Source organism: Lytechinus variegatus, chromosome 1, assembly GCF_018143015.1.
Source record: "Lytechinus variegatus isolate NC3 chromosome 1, Lvar_3.0, whole genome shotgun sequence".
Lineage (NCBI taxonomy): Eukaryota > Metazoa > Echinodermata > Echinoidea > Temnopleuroida > Toxopneustidae > Lytechinus > Lytechinus variegatus.
In genome coordinates, this window is record NC_054740.1 from 14775842 (window position 1) to 14798016 (window position 22175).

Genomic DNA, 22175 nt, shown 5'->3' on the forward strand with positions numbered 1-22175 from the left:
ACCGAAATTTCTACTTAAAATACAAATTTATCAATGGCAATGGACATCCTGAATGATAGAAACAAATTTCTATGCCAAGTAACGAAAAAATAACGAATCTGACGATTGTTATCGATAACCATATAAGCCCAATTTAAAGAATTAATAATAATAATAATATTCCGCATTTATATAGCAATTAATTGCAATTAATCATAAGATTGATTTATCTTTTTTATGTTACACCATTAACCAAAAGATACATAAGGTAAAGGGGGTTTTTCTCCTCAAATGGCAACAATTATAAACTTTCTATTCATGTTCATTGTTCGAAAAAATATATAACATGAGTAAAAATTAATGGTAATTGGTATAAATGAATTAATTTACTGAAAAGTTGCCAATTTGCCTTTCTAAACAGTGACATTATTGTTTCCGTCGGATTGCCAATCTAGAGCGTGAAATGATCAGCTCAAGTTGACGGCTTATTCAGGAGCGGCACCACAACTGGGATAATGAAAATTTGGAGTGGTCTACTTTTTTGTGTATTTTTTACTTTTCTAACCATATTCCAAGTGTAATCTCCAGCATTCAAGGTATAATGAGAAACTATATATGTGTCTCCGAAAGGAGAGCAATGTGGACGAGACCGCGATGGTTCGAGTATGAGAGGAAGATTTGGGATGCCATCGCTATGACTTTCACAGATCTCCGTTATCGAATTATCGGATATCGACACCGGAATCTCACAGCAAGACAGTGTTCCCCTCATCCACCAGGGCAAATAGGAGGATCTAAACCAGACCTAGGGCCCGGTTGCAGAAGGGGTCGCTCTCAAATCCAACTCTAAAAAATCAAACGCAATTTTATTTTCAACCAATCAACAGCGAGTTTTAGAGACTTGCGCTTTTCATACTCTTTCTGTAACGGGCCCCGGGAGAGCATTTTCATGCCCCAAAGTCAGTGATTTTCAACGACGAGTCCTTATTGTCGAGAGCAAACTAGTCCGTGGGAATTAATCACAGATAAAACTTTTCATGAAACGCTCCCCGCATTCATTTTTTTTTCTGAAATCTGAGATTTTCTATACTCCTTCTGCAGCGGGCCCATGGATAGCATTTTTCATGAAACAAATAGTGAGTTTTACTGACTATTTTAAGCTACTGCGAATCCTTGCATCTGATTGGCTGAGAGCAAATTCAGTGTCTGGAAGTCACGAAGAAAACTTTTCATGAAACCCTCACCTGCAAGGAAGGCAGAACTCCCTAACTGTTGTAGCTTTAAACACAGATTACATTACAGCATACTGTGGTTATAAATAAAAATATTCACCACGTTCATTAATTATTCAGAATTTCAATTTATAAGACTGGGTATGAATGTATAGCATCATTTTACGAACATATTTAAAGATAAATTCCAGTATTGGTAACGATCTCAAAATGACTTTTTACAGAATCTAATATAATAACCACCCAAGTGTCTGTTTGTATGAATAAAAAATATGTGCCAAAGGATTCTGGAAGAAATTGTGTAATTGCTGAGAAATAAGCAAAATAAGCGCGGATTTGGTCACTTCCGTCGGGTCTTTATTCCAGCAATAATAATACACTGTCCCACGTGTGCCTATCTGTGTTGGTGATCTTCAGTGTGAATATTTTTCGGCGTAGATTTCAAGATTTCACAAAGTTCAGTTTATGTAACTGTACCAGATCTAGATCCTCGATGATATACTGACAATTTAAGCCTGGTTTTACAGACTTTCTCATGAAATCAGTGTTTATTGCAACTACTGGCATTTCTCTTTAACGAAATAACGAGTCTGAATTCAGTATAGACAAAATAATACAAACGCCAATAACTTCTCGACCCCAAAAAACATGTGTACACTACAGGCTATACCCCTTTCATAAACCCAATTATGCGGCTAATATATATAGCAGCATAATTTGGTCGTAAAATTGGAGGACCAGAGTTATCCGCATTATTTCGATGCTGCTATTATCCGCATAATAGCAGCATCGGGACAAGATTTTGAGTTTATGAACGCATTTCCAAATAATGCGGATAATTGCCATGGTGCGGTCACAAGGTCACCCTTTTCCAACGCAACCGCATCGTAGGGGGCGTGTCCAGTTGTCATGACGATTATCCGCCTTTTTCAGGACGGGCGCCACAAAAACAATGCGGCTTATTTTCGGACATAGAGATGTATACATCTCTATGTTTTCGGAGTTTGTGAACGCAATTTTTATTGAATTATCCGCATTACTCTTAGGCGGCTAATTGGAGGATGGGTTTATGAAAAGGGTATACGGAGTATGGTAAGGGCAGCACTAACAAACTCTGAATTCTATCATATTTTGTAAATAAGTATTTATCAATTCAATCTTGGTTTATTTCGTATAAAAACAATACATATTGCACAGCCAGAAGGCTGAAATTAGCATGTTTACAAACAAAATGTTCACATATAAAAGCAACAATTACCATTTAAATATGTAATGTACATAGATAATAAATAATTTTTAAAGAGCAAGTGTACATAAAAAGTCATTAAATGTAATAAATTAGAATGGAAAAAGAATATTAAAAATTGATGAATATCAGACAATTAAAATTCAAATATCAATTGGATTGAAATGGAGACTAAAACAATGGCAAATTTGATTTTATTTCAAGGGTATGAAAGTAAAAATTTATACAGAATTTAGTAAATCAATGAAATATGCTATTGCACTTTTTCTAAAACGATCTGTTTTGTTTATGTGAGCAAAGTTTGGAACACTTCTTATTGAGATTATAATTACACATAATACATTATTTTCTCTTTTCATTCTCATCTCTCTTCTTTCTACCTTCTTCTTCATCTTTGTTATTTTTTCTGCTCCATTTTCCCCTTTTCACCACTTTTACAACGTCCCCTGTCTTCCCATCGTGCAACCCTGCACACTGTCCATGAGATATCTTGGCCAGGTTTTTTTTATATTTTTATTAATCGATTTATTAAAAAAAGCATATCAGTTACCCAGAGAGTGAAATCAAACATGAATTCGTTCGTTCTCTCACTCAAACTTCTTCGGCAACACCCTTGAAAAGGAGAATGATACTACAGTACGAAGACAATGGTAATTAAAAAGAATTTTACTTTCGGTATAGTACCAGCATGGCTGTTACCAAAGATAATCCTTCTCAAATTACTTATATGAATCAGTAATCATTATTTAGCCATGAACCACACCTTGATAGAGACAGTTAATGGAAGTGCTGGTACTGGCACTGGCACTATAAATTATAGATAATGATCACATATTTTTTTGGGGGGGAGGGTGTCATCCATTGATAATTTAACGACATTAAACTTGCATTGTAGGGAACCCATCAAATCCAAATTAAAAATTTCTATTAAAAACTAAAGAATATCAGAGGAATATATCTGAGATATTTCAAACAAAATTAGACAAATGAGAAAATAACCATATCTCAAGCTATAGTGATAAGGGATGACGCGGGGGGGGTCAAAACCTGAAAGGGCGTCTTGTACAATTGGCGGAAACACAACCAATTCTTAAGGGAAGATCAACTTCGCCCTTCGAAGATTTCCTACAGCGGTCTTGTGACCAGAAATGACAACTTCTATGGTTTGCTGACAATCCCACAGTCACAAAGTGCGGGGAAAGTTTACCTTAAAAAGTTTGTTAGATTAGTGCAAAACTGGCAGCCAATTATTGAGTACAGGCCAGACAAAATGATTAATGTATGTCGTATGATGTTTGGGACCATACAAACTTTGGGAGACAACCAAGAATATCCATGATACAAAGATAATTGCAAACTATCCACCTTCCCAGACGGGGGGGGGGGCATAAAAAGTGAACGACAAATACACTTTTTGAAACAAAAATTAAGGATACAGGCATAAATTTAGATTTAAAATATAAATTTCGATCACTTATTTTTTTCGTAAAGCCTAGGACTTCAATAAATTCCATTGAAATAAAGGGCCCATAGCCGAGACCATTTTTCCATGAACTAAAATAAAATGCATACACGTACGTGAGCATGATCAGCCCTTGTGCAGACAAAAATCTTCCCAGCAAAGTTGGCACTCACTGCAATCTATACAGGAAGGATGAAATTATTCTTTTGCAATAATTGTGCCATGGAACCTTGTTTCCAAATATCCGTCACCTATTTCACAATTTGTTCTAGATCACATAACGACTCCGTCAAGCCTACAACACTGTAATCGCCTTCACGAATTTTTCTCTTTAAAATATTGGAAAAAAATATTTTCTCAAGTTTTGAAGTCCATCCTCATTGCCACGCCTTTCAAGAGGGTCATCAACCCTGAACCTTGTATAAACAAGACAAAGGTGTGTCCATAGCGGGGTCATTAGTACTTCAATCCCAGGACCAATGAGGATCACTTCTCCATAGACCTACTTAGGCATGTTAGGAGACAACCCATAAATTATACAATATAGCATATACTATAAATCTTTAGCCTAGGTCCTATATACACTGTGTATGTGTATATATGTTTTAATTTCAGAATATATTTTCCTCTGGGACGCTATCATAGATTTGGACTTGATGAAACAGGCAAATTCCTCGATCACTCCTACAGGTCTATGACCAATAATTGTTGGAGTACATGACCACCACACCGTCGGAGATATGCCTTTCACCAACTGTGTCCCGAGCTGTGTGTCTAGGGTATGAGATAGTTGTTCACATGCAGATCCCTAAAAAACCAAGTCCTCTCGATAATTCTATAGAACTACAAGTAATAAAAGGAAATGAGCAAAAGACGTTCAAACATACACGGAGCTACCATCAGATAACGTCAAATTTCACTATATTACAAACAGCAGAAAGGGCAACTTTTGTACAGCAGAAAAAAAAAGAGATGGCAATGCGGATGGGAAAACATGGAAAGCGTGGTCGAATTTAATAGACAGGGTCATTTGGGGTCAACTAGTCTGGGAGACGAGCACAGCTGGTTAACATTCACAGAGATGGTCCTGGAAAGGTCAATCACAAGACCAACGGGGTCAAACTACTCCCAGAACTTTCCATTCATTCATCCATTCATTTCCTGCAATTCATCAGACAATTGATTTCCTCTTAGGTCTTTGCTTACTATGCTAACATATAAGATCTGAAAAAAAAATTATAACTTGTGATATATGAAAGTTCCGCTCAGGAACCGAATCGACTATACACAACTCATTAAAATGACGAATTAAATCTGCCTTCTCCGTTTCTTACAAAAAAACCGATGTGTTTGTGGACCTTCGAAAATTCAGAACAAGAATCGTTTCCAAGCACAAACTTCGCCTTTCATAATTAAGATTCTCAGCATTTTCAAAAGTTTTTTTTTGTAATCTAACTTGTATGATAAAATATACCAAATGAAAATATTAAGGAAAAAAATCGTCTTCCTATACCCCTACGAACGCCTGAAGCAAGAACTCCCACTTCCCTGCTTACAGTAGGGAAGGGAGAACATCCCTGTGGAAATCCTCCATGAGGATACCCACTGCGTTAATTTGACCCAACACCTAGTCCCGTGTTCACCTTGCACGATAAATTACACGATAAGCGTTGCAAAACTCGCAATTATGTCAAAGTCGCACCGAGAGCCCACACGGGGACTCATGTCATGATCGAACTTGACGTCGATCATCGCTAATGATCTCCTGCAGAAAACAGAACTACTTTGACCTTGTCATTGCTCCCTCGGGCAAAACTCCTTCATGTATTTGAAACGACCATGGACACTACCACCAAGCAAGACGTTGCAAAATTCCATGATACACGTAAAAGTTTGTGCGGAAATTGTTAAACATAAATATTTAGACCAAATACATGTATGACATCCGAATGTAATGTAAGATAACTTTCAGTATGAATTATAATGCCCTTGTTTGTGACACAAGAAATCAGATTTGTACGAAATAAAAATGAAGAAATTAAAAACCAATGAGTGTTAGTTAAGGAGCGTACAAATCTGAATTTTTGTCTTTCCTAAAATCGAATGCTGTAGGCCTATACCATGCCTATTCTTATATATATATATATATACAGGTATCACGACTGTTATGTAAAAGTCAGCTTGTGCTAAACAGTGTGGAATCGATGGTCATTAACATGTATCTTGCCTTGACTCTTCCTCAAATGATCATTGTGTTTTTGGTAATGAAAATTTTTGTAGTCAATCGCTAAATGCCAATGACCAATCAAGATCATCGTTGCATGCGCATTTTCTTTAAAACACTGATCAGGAACCAATCAGGGTGGTTCTGGCATATTTGAAACCGAAAATCGCTGGTTCCATTAATGCTATAAAGCTGTATCCTCCGAGTCTGTTTGACGTCATCGTCGTCATGTTAAAAGTTCATGATCTTATCTGATATCCGCAGTCTTCATGGTCTTCACCGATTGATTTGCTACCGTTTTCTACCCCCAACTATCTCCTCAAATAATGTTTATGCACCTGTCAGGTTTATTAGCTTGTAAAAACCAAAAACGCTGATTTATAATTGGCACTAAATCGCTCACAACACGGGGTTGTTGGAGTCAACCAAAGGTGTCAATCGGCATAGGTATCAATGCCAAAACAAGTGTCAAATTGCCAATTACACGAGTGATAATTGACAAATATGAAAAGTATTTGTAATACAGTGATGCAACAACATACAATCATAACGTCATATTTTGTCTAAACATGAAAACAGACTCACCTTTTTTTCAGCACATGTGAAAAGGTATGGGCCGTTTCATAAAATATAGACTTGCAATGGTATATTTGCCATTATTAAAGCATGGAAACTTTGAGTGCGATTGGCTGGTGAGCCCCGTTACCATGGGAGCTGGCATAACCGTAACGGCAAAATGGCCATAGTTCTAACTCTTTATATGGAACTGATTACAAACGAATGGCATAGGCAATGAAAGTGATGACACTGCTTATGAACTGTAAGCTTAACTGTGTTGCCGACGCAGGGAATAGGCCCGAATTTCTCGTTCAGAAAGCAAACAAATATTAAAATTGCTTTGGCTTTCGGGACGATCATTTTGGTATCCAATCTGACAGTCAGGAAGGACGAAATTACTTGAAAAAAATCCAACAACCTGACGCAAACATTAACTTGTATGGAAAGCAACCACTCCTCCCGTTACCTTCATCCAAGTAAGTTTACATGTTCAAACAGACTTGTTTTGGCAATGGCATGAGTGGAAACCAGGTTTGATGGAACTACATGTATGTTTGCCAAAAACCGAATTGGAGTTGCTTTGCAGTCATTTAATACTGACATCCCCAAACTCGCCCATTTTGTCGTGACATTTTCACTTCAGGATTGATTAACCGCGCAAACAAATTTTCTTTCTCTGTTTGTTATCTGTTGTATACGCTCCGGATTATGCACAAGGGATGAAAACACACTACCTTTCCCCGTTCAGCAAAACCCCAAAAGGGAAATGTTTTGCAAGTAATCAGATTTGGGATTCATGTCGAAGCTGTTTCGCAGTACACATTGATCCAAAATCTTATGAATGAATCACCTCAAGCTGGAACATACAAATTAACTTAAAAAAAAACATTGTACAAACTGTTCTGGTGGAATTGTGATATGTGGGATGTCAATCAACTTGTATAAGTTGACCTACAATTTGGTGGACACATAGATATTCATATCCAGTCTAGATCCTAGCTTGATCTTCTTTTATTTCGACTCCAATTTCTATTGAGTTATTACAATAACAAACGAACGTGGTTAGGCCTGTGTGAAATCTGCAAGTGATCGTAAATCGTATATAGGGACAAAGCAAACAAGACAAAATTTAAACTTTTCTGATGAACATTGGTTAACTTCAAGTTCAGACCAAGTGGTGAGCATGTGAACCCCAATCATTAGTTTTGACGAGAGAGAAACAGAGGATGGTGATAAGGCATACAAAAACATGTACAACTGCCTTGGCTCATCATTTCTACAATGTTACGCAATTTTCTCTGAATTTCTCTTGAACTGCCATGTGTAATTTCAACAGTTGCAGATCACACGATCAGGGACCCTTTTCATAAAGAGTTAAAACTATGATACATGTAGCTTTTCCATTATGCCAACTACCATGGAAACCTTGATTCTGATTGGCTGCTGAGCCCTGTTACCATGGTCATTGCCATAATGGCAAAGTTACAACAGTTGAAGTCCTTTATGAAACCATGGACCTACTACTCTGACAGAGTAGTAGGTCCATGATGAAACGGACCCCAGATCATCAGAGACATCAGAGACTATTTCACAAGCACTCTTCACATAATTGCATCAAACAGACGAACAATTCTGAGAAGTCTAGGGTATACAAGAGGAAAATATAATAATAAATGGCAACTACCGTGACGATACTTCAAAGACTTGTTTCCAAAACACGTATTCTTTGCACTATTAAAATGGGCAAACAAGTAGTAAACAAGGCACAAATTCCGTTGTCTCCTATGAGAATACAGAATGGAGTACGGATATTGGTATGGTTATTATGTAATGTGATCAATATGAATTGATGAATTGATCCCTTTACATGAATATAATGATAGAATCAAAATTGAAAACATTCGAATTGGTCCAGAAAAGTATACTGATCAAGCAGTAATGAAACAAAGAGTAATTATAGTCTTCGGCTATAGGCTATACAAGTGTATAGGTTGACATACATCATGTAACTACATTTGTAACACAAGATATGTTGTGTTTTAACAAGGAACATCGGGTTCTAGTGAACAAGTTCACAACCAGCATGATCGGTATCAGTCCACATCGGGGGATCATCATCTTCAAACCATAGAGCTATTACAGATAGCTCTATGTTTAAACCATCTGTAATAGCTCTATGTTTAAACAATGGAAGTATCATAGAACTCGCCAATCTTCACAACGCCCGGTCAGTTCATATGTAAAATCCTCGCTCAAGTGAAAGATTGTCAAGGATCACCATGATAGGTCAATGACAGCTTCAACATACAGCTGATCAACGAAACCTTTCTATGGTCTCATAAAAATAAATCAGATTTATGCATTAACATGGTATGGTAGGTCTACAACCTACCATGACCGGTTCGGAGCCTTGGGCGTACCAGATCACAACACAACTCGGCAACACCCGTTTTTTTTAGGGTCCGTAACTTGACTGATGTGAATGGAGATGTTTGAGTCCAAGACCACTAAATCAACAACGGATTTGGCAGGTGTACAAAGACAATCAACAAACGAGCATGTGCGCAGCACTGCATATCGTTCAAGATTTTTTTTTAAGTTAAAACTGACAAATAAACCAAACACATCTCTTCCGAAGACATTTCCATACTTGATTCCACTTTCTAGAAAACTCGACAACATGGTCCATGAAGCAAATAGGAAAAGTATATGGTGGTATCTCCATGATTGTGTCTTTTCTGATAAGCGAACATTATATGTTCATTTGATAATGATTTGACACAATATCTCTTCTCAGGGGCTTTCTAAATACTCCATCGCAGAGAAATGACGAATATGTTTATGTATTCTCTCGACAACAGAATTGAGAACGTACCATTGTCGATTCTTAACCATCAATTGTTCGCTATAATTTGAAGAAAAATATTCATTGACGCTCGAAAATCCACATAGCCCACCTTCTCTGCACGGAACCCATTCAGAAATCGGTGGTCTTGGAAAAACAAGAATTCATTGCAGTGGTTTTGAGATGTCAATGCAGGACCCCGGGGCGGCATTAGGCCATGGAATTGAACCCAATTGTTAGAGGGTAACGTGCCCTAGAGCCCCCTGCCGTAATCCAATTCGGTAGGCAAAAGGATAAACCAATATGGGTATACGTTGATTTGAAGGAATCATACATTTAGGCCAAAGCACTGGTGACAGCACACCTTCATTCTTCAATCACGAGACATAATATTTCAAACATAAAAAAAACATATCTCTAATAACTTCAAATGACTTTGGCAGTTTGGACAATCATGACAAGTAGGCCTACGTGTAACTGCATTAAAAGGCTTAGTAATCGCCTCACTCCTTCTTTTTGATTAGGAGTTTATGCCCCTGTGCATGCACACACCGTAATTAATACAAACATTGGTGGAATGGAGCAAATAAACCCAGATGCATAGGGGTTCAACCGAGAAGTTGTGTTTGTGACGGCACAAGAATCCCTTAAACAGATCATGAACCTATCCATGAACAGATCAAGGAACTGCAAACCAGTTACGACTCCTTAAACAGATTTATCAAACTTCAAGTTGCACTTGGAAGAGGACTGAAGATTCAACTTCAAGTATAGTTTCTGTTTTCAAGGGTCTTCACAAACATGTGAAGTAGTTAGATGTACTATATCTGAAATGTCACGTCGCTACTGCAGGTGCATTGATTTATGAATGTTGCCCTTACAAGGCTATTAAAAGCCCAAAACAAAAGCAGATAAACTTTACAACTGGGCTCACATCCTTTTCCAATCTAGATCAAGACTTTGGTAAACGGATCTTAAAGGGAAATTTATCCCTAGGAGGTGTAGTATTGCCCCAAAGATATCCTAAAGATACTTGTTGAATGGTTCCTATGTTGCAATCATATACATGTAGATATACCTGTATACTGTACAGACCACAGACAGTTCACACTTCCGAAGGACCTAAGCCCCACACCCCTCTCCAAACCAGACGGACAACGATGTTCTAATATCGAGTCATTTTGAACACAAAAAGAACGACCACAAAAGGACTCGCAACGATTTATTTATATTCAGCTCAATGGCGTACAAAGGCGATATCCACAGGTCGGTCGTTTTGAATAATAAGCAGCTCCTCGTTTATTCCCTAGCGAAGTATTGTTGAGAAATCACCCTTGAAAAGGAGCACAAAAGAAAAGCGTTCTTGAATTGACGAGGGGTGCTGCGAGTGAGCACGGGTCTGATGCCCAGTATGTTTTCACTTCATAATGCACAGGTGTATTTGTTTGCTCCAAAATAGGAGAAAGAATAAAATGAGTCACCACATCAATGACTGCACTGATCTTCTTTGCCGAAATAAAAGTATAAGAACGAAGCTAAAACATAGATCATTCCAAAATGTATTTCTTCCATTTCGTGAATTATTTTGTCCCCAGGGACGGACCAAAGGCTGTATTCGAAAATGGGAAAGCCACAGACAAATCGATCTTTTCACAGGTATGGATTCTGGTATCCAATCACAGCATTCACAGGCATAGCCATACTTACAGGCAAACAACAGACACAAGTATTTTCATGTATGGAAATAAGGGCATATAATAATAATAATAAAATAATGTTTCATGACAATGTAACGATTTACAATTAAAAGCCACAGCGAATTATCCAACACGTCAACACGATGAGCGATTCCTAATTAGAAAGCCCATCAACGGACGGGTGGCCCTTCATTTGCAACTCTTATAAGTACATGACATGTAGCCTACTTTCCATTCCAAATTCTATGATTCAGACGCAAAGAAGCATTTGTGACCTCTGGACAAGTACATCAATTTGTACTTCAACTCTACTCGTTTACATTCAAATCAGACTGAATCGACACTTTATTTACCAGCTATACATCAGCTGGTGATGGAAGAGACAATATTTAATGGATCCTAATAAAATAAACAATACACCGCCATTATACCTTCCAAGCATAAACACTGTGCCTGGTAGATTCGTATTTTATAGTGATCACCCCCATCCCACCATTTACACAAAAGACATACGAGTTACATGCTTTTCAGAACATCGTTCTCTTATCCTTTTTTTCTCAATCATTTCCCCTCCAGCACGTCCCGCCTTTATTTCTAATTTGTTTCTCGTCACTCTGGGACTCCATTTGCAAGACTGATAAGTATTTGATATTTATTGTAACGATAAAAATAAGCCAATACTTCGTATTCCAATTTGCCCCGACATACGCAGAATAAGAATTGGTCGGTTACCATCTATTACAAGCATTGAAATGGTACTAATCCAAGTTTGAATACGACATGTTTTATTTTCATTTTTTAATTGTTTGTGTGTTTGTTTCTTATTAGGGTTGTTCCATGGGTTGTTCTCAACGTCAGGGCTTGCGACTCGACACCAGATGCCTAACTAAAGCCAATTACACGGGTCATTCTCTCTTCACAATGTCCTACCAGAAACGCAATCTGGATCAATGGTTAAAACTCGAAATTTCGCTATAATACACAGAAACTAATAGTGATCAATCATGCTGTCGATGGATCGAGCATTAATTCTGCGGTAATTCAACTCAAATTTTTTAACGTATTCAAATTTCAAGGAGATGGTAACTTATGAAAGACAGGCCTACCAACATACATTGTCATGTAGGCCCCTACAGCTTAACTTAGACCTACCAAGGGTTCATCTAGTCGTACTTTGTTGTAATGTGTTTTAAAAAAAACACACACACCGAACAGTTCAACAAGGTTAATGCTTCACAATAAGTTAGTGACTTTGATTTATTAATAATTTCAATTGGATATCCGAAAATTTGGGTGTCCGATTGATTCGTGGAGCATGCTCTTGATATAAACAATTTCCTCGGAAAATTTGTTAGTGGCAGGTGTTGGGGCAGCCATTTTTTCAAGAGCATGTCACTTTGATAAAATTCCGGGGGCAATTTAAGTTATCACGAGGAAGAAATCGCCAGTCGCCCTTCTACATTTCCTCCAACGGCTAAGCTTAGATACAATATTATTTAGCATGGATATCACTTTTAGCTTCTAGTTCAACACCACAAATCCAACGTCGGGGTCTGGCCTCGACGTTGAAGCCTCCTCTCTACACTTACTGGGTGAATACTGTCCTGTGAAGTGTGAACCAACCTGGCCCTCTACATTACATATATCCCGGAGCTAGCACTGATCAGTGTCACAGGTGCCTTGTACAAGGGTCAAGTTCAAGAGAATTTCGTTCTTCCCGTAGCGCTATCAAGGATTGATTTACAAACCGATCGCAGGTCTGTTGCAGAAAGAACTGAATTTGAACGCAATTCGAGAAATCAGACATAAATCCCTATTACACGTTTTAATTTGTTGAAATTCCAGTTATGTTGATTGCAATATTATCTCTGCGTCCTCGGGCCTCGTTAGTTACACTTACTGCAGCAGCAATCAATCGCAAGACTTGCAATTGCCTATGATGACCATGTCCATTGTTGATTGTGCATATTGTTCTTAAAGCTGCAAGAGCAACATATAAAAATATTTCTTCCAAATTCACAATCAATCTCAAACGTTTGTGTTACAGGGCCCAGAGCATACCCATTGTATCCTCTGGGTGGAAACTAAACAGAAATTCAGAGAGACGGTGACGCCTGTCCTGGTATGATCCTTGAAGAGATTTCGAATCCGCGAGGTACGATACTGCTCAAATGACCATGGAAATCACTAACAATTCCTTGAAACAAATTAACACAATTCACAATCAACATAATCGATAATTTGATTTATTTCAATGTTCCTTTATTGCTGTTTATGCCAATCACTTTCTTTTTCTACAAGATGCACGAGCTTCGGCTTACCACGAATACCCTGGGATAACTTTCCTGGCGAACAGAAACTCCTTAAGAGTGAAGAGTCGAAAACAGATCAAATTCAATGCATCGAATGTGTTAGACAATGAAAACATCTGAAAATTCATCACGGATACGGAAATAATTGTCTGGTTTGAAGAGAGGCACTTCAAATCATGGTTATGTTAGGACGTGGACATACTAGGTCCATGGTAAGGAGAATGTTCGCAGCGTTATTTGTTACGATGTCTCCCAGGCCAGAGAATTGTAAGTGAGAACTAACAATTCCCTTGTTATCCTGTTGTTGTTGTTGTTTTGTTATTTTTTAGGCAGGTAGTGATGTAAAATTCATTAATTTGGCAGTTACCAGAACACAGTGGTGGGTTTATGAAACGCTTGGACAAATCTTGATGTATCACAATAGGAAAAATACATAGGTCAAGACATATAAAATTCCCGAGTAATTTTTCATAACCTTCTGTTGTACATGTATATCAGGGAAATCTTGGGATCAAATGCGAGGTGCTGCCATTCTTGCTGAGGTTTATTGCATACTGCATATATGCCTACATGTACATCCTATTACAAGGTGAATAAAATCTTGAAGCCCGAAGACTTCCAATAATTTCCCCTGTGGCCATCATGTGCATGACTGTAAGTTCCACTCTGGTTGTACATGTAGGTTACGCCCTAAGCCTGCATGCTTTATACTATGCATTTTTTAGTTGGGCCAACAGTATGAAATAACTAAATTATTACCCCGGTCACTGAATTCAATGACCCATAATTTGAACTCCAGCTTGATACTTGGGTAAAGGGTCAAGCTTAACTGGGAATTTGGGCCTATATCGAAGTGCAGTGAATGAATTTGAATTTTACATTTACATGTACTTTACTCGAACCATGAACCTCCCACTTTTGAATCCGAGGAGGTATACAGGTCCATGCCCGAACAAATCAATTTTCGCATCCTACGTAGTTCCTATTTAGCACACTGTGGAAAATACCAAAACATTCAAAGTGCAGATTGACGTCTTGCCAAGGACCGATGACTCGGCAGGATTCGAACCAACAACCCTCTACAAAGCAAAGGTCAGCTTTCCCACGAAGCTTCTGCACTGTAACATTCATGGCTTTTCCCTGGATGCACTTCTAATAATTCCCTGATCAGAACAAAACCATGTGCAGACCCAGTGTACCCGGCAGTGTTTGGGATGAGAAGGAGCGTTCTGTCATCATTCGGCCATCATATGTCAAAGGATATGGGTCATGACGCTAAACCTTCCCAAGGCCAGAGCTCCTCCTCTCGTCCAAACAACCGGAATCGACGCGATCAAGAGGCGTGCCAAGTTTTATCAAGCAAAACACGTCTGCTCACCCAACGCGAAAACACAGGTCCATGTTCCAACAGATGATAATGAGGTTGGAAACATGCCTTCCAACGGGCAGATATGAGGATTCCCAAAGATAACCAATGTGAATGACATACTCTGTCATACCATGCAAGCAGCAATACCAAACAAAAGAGAGAATATGCATTACCCCTGTACCAACAGAGAAATGATACACGGCACACGCCAATGCAAGTCACTGGCTGACTTGTTTCAGTCATTACCCGTTTAGGTCCAACTCAGCTCAAATCTTGGGCGCCTTGCTTCGGATTTATGAATAGAAGCATCTCGACCGATCTCCTCTAAGTTCTTCTATATTAACTGGATGTCGGAATCGGATGCATTACGTAAAACAACCTAAAACAACTAAACCGATTTGACGATTTTTCACGCCAGCTCTGTTGGAGTTGATGATGATCATGCCTTTTGCGGAACCCCACATGGGTGACTGTTTCTGGATGAACAGTTTAAAGGTAAATGCTAGTTTTGGTAACGACATCAACATGAGTTCGAACAGAATCCATTGAAATGACCACCGAAGTGTCTGTTTGTATAAATAAAACGCATGTGCCAAAGGATTCTGGAAGAAATTGTGTTATTGCTGAGAAATCAGCAAATAAGCACAGGATTCGGGTAGGGCGTCGGGCCCGACGCTCCACGCAATAATTATACATTGTACGACATGCGTATCTGTGTTGGGGATCTTCGGTGTGAACATTTTTTCAGCATAGATTTCAAGATTTTACAAAGTTCAGTTAATGTAACTGTACCAGATCTAGATCCTCGATGATATACTGACAATTAAGCCTTGTTTTACAGACTTTCTCATGAAATCAGTGTTTACTACAACTACTGGAATTTCTCTTTAAGAGTTGGACCTGGGGTCCGTTGCAGAAAGAGTTGCGTTTAAAGGTAAATGCCAGTTTTGGTAACGATATCAAAATGAGTTCGCACAGAATCCAATGAAATGACCACCAAAGTTTCTGTTTGTATAAATAAAGAATATGTGCCAAAGGATTCTGGAAGAAATTGTTTAATTGCTGAGAAATTAGCAAATAAGCACAGGATTCGGGTCAAGCGTCGGGCACGACATTCAAAGCAATAATAATACACTGTCCCACGAGCGCTTATCTATGTTGGTGATCTTCAGTGTGAATATTTTTCAGCGTAGATTTCAAGATTTCACAAAGTTCAGTTTATGTGACTGTACCAGATCTGGATCCTAGATGATATACTGACAATTAAGCCTGGTTTTACAGACTTTCTCATGAAATCAGTGTTTAACTGCAACTACTGGCATTTCTCTTTAAACGCAAGCCAAAAAATTAATAGCAAGTCCAAATGCGCGCTGTTGGTTGGTTGAAAATCAAGTTGCCAGTGATTTTTAGAGTTACGATTGATTGCAACTCTTTCTGCAACGGGCCCCTGATGAGGTAGGGTCACGGAGGGTGAGTGGAAAGGGTTACCCTCCCGGCGCCTTGAACAAAAAAAATAATAACTGTAGACTTATATGAAATGCCTACATTTTCGTAGGCACATGTCATATGCCTACTCTGGGTAACAGCAAAGCATTCATATGCCTACTATTGGGCCTTTATGAATTTGTTTGTTTGTTTGTTTTTGTTTGTTTTGTTGTTGTTGGTTTTTTTTTGTTCTTTTTTTTGACACAACGCCATCTCATTCATTACCGCTGCTGTATACAACCACATCAACAATCACTTTTGTTCAAATAATTACATAACCATAAATTTTGGCCGCTTGACAAATACCACAAACATCTAACCTTATGATTGGCTGATGACATGTCATGTGTTGCCATGGTATTTAATTTCCATGGCAAAAAAGCCATTAATTTCTTTTCAAAGTTTTCACCAGAGTGCAAGAGTTCGGTCGACCACAAAATGTCCATACCAGGTTTGGCGTTTGCTCGAAGTGACCAATAATATAGGCGTATAATGAACCTGTCGAATAAATCAAGAAACATCAACTCGAATCCTCCGTGGAAGTTCTATCGAATGGCATTCGTATCAAGATTCCTCAAATAACCCCATCTCGCATGCAGCCAATGAAATCAGATTTCACTTATTCATGTATTGCACGAGCCTAGCAGATAACTACTGTAGATATGATGGAGTAGAAAGTGTTGTTTAGCAAATGTTGTTTACTGACTCGAAAACAATTTATGTTATTTGTCAGAACAGCAATGACTGTTCTTTTCTCCGGGTCTTTTCTTTAGCAGAGTTGTTCTACGATTTAGCATACAAGTCATGTGATGTCATCATCAAAACTTGATGGCAATACTATAGAAAAGATCAATGCAGCCATCCAGTATGTCAATGATCCAAGAAATACGCACTACTTTAGTTTCAAAAGAAATAACAGAAGTCAGTTCCAAATTTCATGAGGGCTATTTGTTCATCCATATTTGGGTGTTTTCGATATGACGACGGTATACAGTGGTGGACAGCACTAAATCTCAATTTGACAATACAAAGTAAATCACTGTAAGATGTATTTCTTTTAAACACTTTACTTGATCAATTTATTCTACTTTTGTGTGCGTCCTTGCTGCCTTGGGATGAAAAGGTCCGATTTCCCTTTAAGATCACAGAACATGAGAGTAACAAGGATGCAATCACTCAAAGTAAAACTGGTTGAATTGATTCCGAAACCAAGATATCCCACAGGATTTTCCTCTTCACTCATCTCCTAACATCAATTTATATCTGGAAGGATCTGTGTCCAAGGTTATATCATATCTCTATCGGAATGGGTATAACACCAAAAAAATATATTTACAGATATGAAGATATTTGTTTCATTTTCAACACTATCTAAATTCTAAAACTCTCTCGAGCATTTACTGCAAGTTTGTCGAAAAATACCCCCCCCCCCACAAACGCACAAAAAGTAAGAAATAAATCGCTACATCTCAGTGTTTTTTTAATGCTAAGTACTGCGACTTCGAAATAATTCTACTATACTAATAAAAACGGCTCAATATATTTTACTTTCCTTGCGTGATATACATTGAAGGTCTCCTGCTTTCAACAGCTCAAGTTAATATCGAGTCAAGTAGCACAAGTTGGGCTTGACCTTCTTCAAATTCTGGACTACTCCCTTGGTTCGATCGTGTTCACAAATTGAAATTTGATCAAGATGTATATCACTGGTATATTATGTGACTCATTTCTAACATAACGAAAAGAAAACAATCACACACGATAATCGACATCGAGACTATACAAAAAAGTCGTTCGTTCTTTCTAATGATATATTTTTGTATTAAAAAAGGTCCACCTTCCTTTTCGATGAATTTAATAGGCTTATAGAGAAAATATGAATATAACACGAAAAATCAGATCACATTTTGAACAAAATCATCAATTACCCTGCATGGTCGTGCATGTCGTCTGAAGGTTTCACAAATTATGTTGCAATTATTCATTTGAAAATAAGAACATAACATCAGTACGAGGAAGTTGTGCATCTTGAGCGGTTTGTTTTGCTAATTTCATTCAAAGGCAATCGAAATTAAAACCCACATTCAAAACGGCCTGAACGTAGTTGAAGTGGCAGATCTTTCATTTCTTTACAGATACAGTAAGAGAAAGTACTTACAATGTAGAGTCTTCAAGTTAAAAAGAAATCACAAGCATCCCAAGTCTGGATGAAATATCAAACCTAGTTCCATTTTTTTATTTTCTTTCATGACAGGTCGTGAAATAAAGGTCGGAACAAGGGTTGAACTCGCCAAGGTGGTATTCAATGAATTCTTAACTTTCTTAAAGGGAAATTAAAGTATTTTAACAGACATATCAGATATTATCCTGACGAAAGTGTCTATTGAGTAAGATTCTACATGTACATACAATTACAAGCAACTTAAGCAAGTTCATAAATAATCGATCGTGTTGATCACTAATTGTGGTTATAGAAGTTCAGAATATGAAGTATAATCTTCTCCCAACTATGGTAAATGCGGTAAATTGCCAACTGGTCCACTTACATGTATCACATGGTCTATCTTCATTTAGTCTATAGCATTCCGTCCATCAACATTCCGTCTAACAACTATTTAGTCCAATAACCACTTGGTCCAATCATCACTTCGTCTAATCACCGGTTAGTCTATGACCATTTTGTCTCATAACCAGTTTGTCTAATATCTATTGTACTTTCTATCATTTCGCCTACATGTATAAAGTCCAATTAGACCAAATCGTATATGGACTAAATTGCTATTGGACCAACTGGTTATTAAACGAAATGGTGAGTGGACTAAATGGCAACTAGACCATGTGGATAGAGGAGGAACTGATGATAGACCAAATGATAACTGATACTTGATAGACCAATTGAAAATAAACCTGTGTATACATGAGCTGTACTTATACATGTATTACAAAAAACCTTCGAGAAAGCCAGGCACCCCAGGCATATTATTGTCTGGACTAAATTTTAGCATAAAATCAGTCACAGATATACTAATGGGATGAAACCATATCTTAAAACTTTTGATTGAAAATAAAAGAATGTATTTTTCATAATCCCTTGTCTGAGTTCCATACTTAGGTCGACATGGACTGAATACTAAAAAATTGGAAGATAGCCAAACATTATGGAGGTTCCAAGTTAGTAACGTTAGAATTTCTCGAGTATTAATTAGCCTTCGTAATTTGTTAGACATCCCCTGCCTACGAGGAAGAAATACATTAGAAAGGACATGTTGGGATTTTGTGGTACAACATAACAAAAACAAGGAGAATAATAAAGGGACCGTTAGCCAAAAAAAGGGGGGAATTCGGAAAGAAAGTGCTTCCCCGTCCGTCTTAACACAATTCAATGTTTTTCAAATAGAAAACAAGTGAACAATATCATGAAAATACGATTTGAGGCAATACCGAATGAGTACAGATCTAGGCTGTACTCCAATAGGATGAAGAAAAAATACAGAAAAATCAGAGAATCCGATTTGGTTATCTTCCCATAGGCCAAAATAGTAGTCTGGGAATTAGAAAATGAGAGCATACTATACTCAACGCTAGTCTATAGGCCTTCATGTACTTTGTATTTGGGAGGGGCAATCCACTTTGCTATCATACACAAACTGCATGAATGAAACTCATTTTGATAAGTGAAATAATAAATATTTCGCTTTTAAGTTTTGTGATAAACTTAAAGGGGTGCTCTGGGCTGAAAATATTTAAATGTATTCTAAGTAAAGTATTCTAAGTTTTCGTTGGATGGGCTAATGATAGGGGTTTTTTTCTTTTTTCCCCTATGATATTACATGGAATTATAATTATTTCATTTTTTCATATATGTGTGAATGATATATCTCCCTTATGAGTTGCAGCAATAAATACCTTATTCAATTCAAGTTTATTTTATTGTCCATGTGGAAATTCGTTTTACTCACATAAATATTAGGGCCTATAAAATGCAATCAGTTGTTATTTCAAAATACAATGTAATTGGTTCTTGAAAGAAAAAAATTAAATAAACATAATTTCATATAATAAAATACAAAAGAACAATTGAGTATATCATTAGTTTGCTCAATGAATATTCATCAAGACATGCCTATAGAACTGTTTCACCTGAATATTAATGCAAATCTTAAAAATGCCATTATTCGTTGTCCGATATCTGATCAAATTTTCAGTGTTTTGTTTGTCTGATTTTTTTTTCATCTGTTCAAATTGTATACTTTTCAGCCTGGAGTACCGGCCCCTCTAAGAGCGTTGGATATGGCAAATATCACCCCGATATAATTTGCCGAGAAAAGATCATCACCATTATTTCCCTCAATACGTAGTCCAAACTGGAACTGTTTCCTTTATTTTTTTCACTGCAGAACTTGTTACATACATGTAGACTAGATGTCTTACTCCAAAGTCTCTCTGACTCTGAGTAGCTTGCACCTTCATTGTTACCAAGATTTAGAAAATTACAAAGTTTACACCATCCATGAGCGAGTGATTTGGAATCATTTACAAAATCAAGCAACGTAAACAAATGAATGAAATTTAGTGTCTTCATCTAATTATACAATACTTGTTAGTGAACAATATCAAAAAGGTTACCCAGCTATGGGTTACTTGGAACTGATCATTACTTTCGATGAACAGCAAGCAGGAAATTAGATTCTATTCAGTTAGATTTTAGTAAATAGTGCAATTCACTATTGTAAACCGGTATACATGTACATACATGATGCCGAAACGCCACTATATATTGTCACATGAAACTTCAACTTCTAGATCTATGCATTTCAATTTCTGTACATAATTCACTCCTTTTCATCCACATGAATATCCAGATCAACTAAATCGGATAAATTGGATAGAAATTAAAATTTACGGACGGAATAATAAAATTAAACCATTTTTTCATACCACACACGTACACACGACCATACACGAAACCCAGAGTTTGCCACAGCTGTATCCAGTCGTACGTATACCCCTTACTGGACCTGGGGGAAACGACTGGCCTTGAAAACTTCACAAAGCCTCATAAGACGAGGTCGATAATCACAACTCAATCAAACTTACCAAAAGTTGTATGTCTATCCAGTGCTATATTTCCGTAGTGATATGAAAAAGGCAACATATGAGTATTAAATCAGGCAAGGAGATACCAAGAAAAGAGTAATGGGGCACATTTTCTCATGGTTTTCTTACCAAATAACTCCGAGTCAATCTTGCAAATGGACCCACACGTGTACTCCAACCTGCGGTTAGTCCTGAATGTAAATAATGTGTGTTATGGGTGTACTACGCACTGCTGTGTACTTTCGACGCATTGTATGCACACTCGGCACAACACACACATTCGTTCAACAAGACTACAGACACAAAAATATCAAGGGACGCGAGGGATTGACCTTCGACTGCCATGGGTTCTTTCATTTTATAAAGTAGGGGTGTATTGTGCAGAATAATTCCCTTTCTTTGTTTCTTTCTAAAAGTGGCGCGAGATAGTATCCTAAACTTCTTATTATGAGATAGAACAAAGATCAGATTAACCAGTGATTATGTAGTTTAGGAAATCTAAGGACTAATGTTTTCTTAATAAAAAGCGACAACAAATAATACGTACCCGTTGAATATCGATTGGGTAAGCCTTCGCCCAAATAAGGGAAGCAAATACTGTCGAGTTGACTGAGAGCTTTTGTCCCATGAGCGAGAAAGCCTGAAGTTTTGTTTACTTCTGCAATTGCC

The 22175-nt window shown here is 37.6% G+C and overlaps 1 protein-coding gene across 1 annotated transcript in view; it reads right to left on the reverse strand.

Moving 5' to 3' along the window:
* The window catches only part of LOC121406932 (sodium- and chloride-dependent glycine transporter 1-like), a 73540-nt gene extending 51733 nt beyond the window's left edge, over positions 1-21807 (reverse strand). The window contains exon 1 of the mRNA XM_041597809.1: positions 21636-21807. The gene's annotated coding sequence lies outside the window, so the exon portion shown is untranslated. The remainder of the gene's footprint in view (positions 1-21635) is intronic.
* Positions 21808-22175: the final 368 nt, after the last annotated feature.